General features: G+C 36.8%; 1 protein-coding gene across 1 annotated transcript in view; it reads right to left on the minus strand.

The window, feature by feature from the left end:
• rut (adenylate cyclase rutabaga) overlaps positions 1–2,500 on the minus strand; it is a 323,475-nt gene that overhangs the window by 17,803 nt on the left and 303,172 nt on the right. The window lies entirely within an intron of this gene.

Consider the following 2,500-nt stretch of genomic DNA (forward strand, 5'->3'; position numbering starts at 1 on the left):
TCTCAAAATGAGAATAATCATAAAGAGAAAATACCTTACATTAACAAGTCTGTAGCTAGAAGAGTTCTTCCCCTTTTCCTTACACAATGAGAACTATCTCCATTTCCTATGAATTCACAGTTCTAAGTATGTTTTTATCCTCTTTGAGCTTTATTATTTACCATCCTTTCCATTAATTATCTGCAATCCTTCACAAAGTAGCACATGGTTAACATCATGAAAAGAATGTTAAATCAAAGGAATGGATGAATTTGTTGTAAAAATACATTTTGAACTAAATTAATATGTTTATATATAAATTGCAATCTAGATCAGGACAATACTATGGCTATCTTCAGCTAAATTATCTGTAATAGCTCTTTCCTTCTCTTATTTTTATGCTGTATATGGATTAATGACAATAAAACTATATATGATAGTGATGATCATCGATGGTGAAGAGAAGGAATTTTTTTTTTTCTAAATCCCTACAACAACGATTCAGTCACCAGGGCTGTATTATTCATAAGGCTGACTAGCTGACTACCCCAGGAAACCAGTTCTATATTATTGGCCAATAGTATAAGGATAATAAAGTTAATATATGTATTAACCTTTTACTGCCTGTCAGTCAGTAGAATGCTTCTGGCAGCATTTCAAGCAGGCAACGGTGCCATGGGTTAATACAACATTGTAGGTCATGTGACTGGCTTTTGGACTATGACCATGTCAGCACAGCTTTTAACACATCATTTTTTTTAAACTGTGTTAAAAGAAATATAATCAGCAGCTCTGATTATGTTGATCATTATTATAATCAGTGATTTAATTACTGAAATAAAACAATAATTTACATTTACCTTGGTAGATCCTAGGTCATGGATTGTAAAATCCTCACTAAAATGAAAGTTGCCGATTTGTAGGCACTCTTTAACCCATTCACGCCAGAGCCGTTCCGGCTTTGCACGGTCATAATACCGGGGTTCTCGAACGCATAAGCCTAACGCCTCGAGATTCTCAGACGCACAAGCCGTGAGCCTGGGCTGCCCGCTCGCTCTAACCGAGCATGCGGCTTCCCCTTATAGCTCGTCCCGGGTGTCTGACGCGAAAACCACAATACGTGCTATGACGTCAACCGGCTCCAATGGGTTAAATAGAAAAAAGGTAGTCTAGGAAAATCCACTTGCTATCACGTTCAATGGTTTTTGGGTCAGATGCCGGCGACGAGATATTTGGTCATGGCCGGCATGTCGGGTGAGCAGGCGTACAACGCTCACTTGCGGATAGTCTGCCCGAGAATCCTGAGGCGTTAGGTTTATGCGTTCGAATACCCAGGCATTCTGACCATTTAGAGCCGGAATAGCCCCGGCATGAATGGGTTAAGTTAATGCTTCTGATCTCTTATTGAGCAATCACAGAAATAGTAGATTTGGTATAGCATTTGGGGAAAGAATATCTAACCAGACTCACGTGATCATAAGGTATGTTGAAAGATGAATGCTGAATAAAATTGCAGTAGGGTGAATGAAAATCAACAGAAAAAGAACACATTTAAATCTAATCATGAGTGAATAAAATTTTGTGATAAAAATTTGATGATGAATGACATTGAAAATCAAAGTTAAGGCAACAGATTGCTCATTCCAGCTCATCCATCACTAATCTAGGATCTAAGCGGGATTTTGAAGCTGTTTGCTGAACCTGAAATAGCTTATAAAAAGAACGCGAAAGTCAGCTTCACTATACAATCTTTCTGAACTTCTCCATAAATCTATAGGTCTGGATAGAATAGAATCTGCAACTTGATTTTTGCCAAACTAAGAAAGTGACAAGGGTACTGTCTTTTAACTACCTTATGAGGACCTAGAAAAGAATGTAAGTGGAAATGGTGCAAAAAAACATTTACAGCAAGGAAATCTCTTCTACAGATCTATTTTTCTTGAGACTGTGATGAAGCTTGTACTCTTAAATGCAAAAATAACTTTTCTCTGTTCTCCTAAATGGAAGGCATTACCAATAAGTATTTCTAAAATTTATGGGAATACTGAAAAATATGACAAGCACTATACTAAATCTATCTTTTCTAATCATCATAAAATCTAAATCAGTATGATCTTAAATTTTGGTCTGTTTTGGTTTGGCATTTCCACCCCAAAAAAAAGAATAAATAAATAAATTGATCCAGTTCCTTAACCTGCGCAGGCCTAATGCCATGGGCTATTTGTCAGTTGAAGCGGCAGCCAGCCACTACACATCCAATCACCCAGTAAGATGGCCAAACACAAGCGATAATATGGCATTCACGTCACAGGTGGGAAAACCAACCAAGCCATGTGATGTGAATATCACATCGTCTGTCATTATGGGGATAAATCTCACTTGTATTATTGAACCTAAAAATTAGGTTCCCAATTCACTCACCCTATTTAATTATAATACTGCAAATGCATTTTAAAAAGTTTTTACAAATATCAGTAAAGATTGTGATTCATTACACTCAACTATAGAAAATTCTAACCTG

The sequence above is a fragment of the Penaeus japonicus genome, unplaced genomic scaffold (genome assembly GCF_977035675.1).
Source record: "Penaeus japonicus unplaced genomic scaffold, GWHDUDI00000001_assembly GWHDUDI00000001, whole genome shotgun sequence".
Taxonomy (NCBI): Eukaryota; Metazoa; Arthropoda; class Malacostraca; order Decapoda; family Penaeidae; genus Penaeus; species Penaeus japonicus.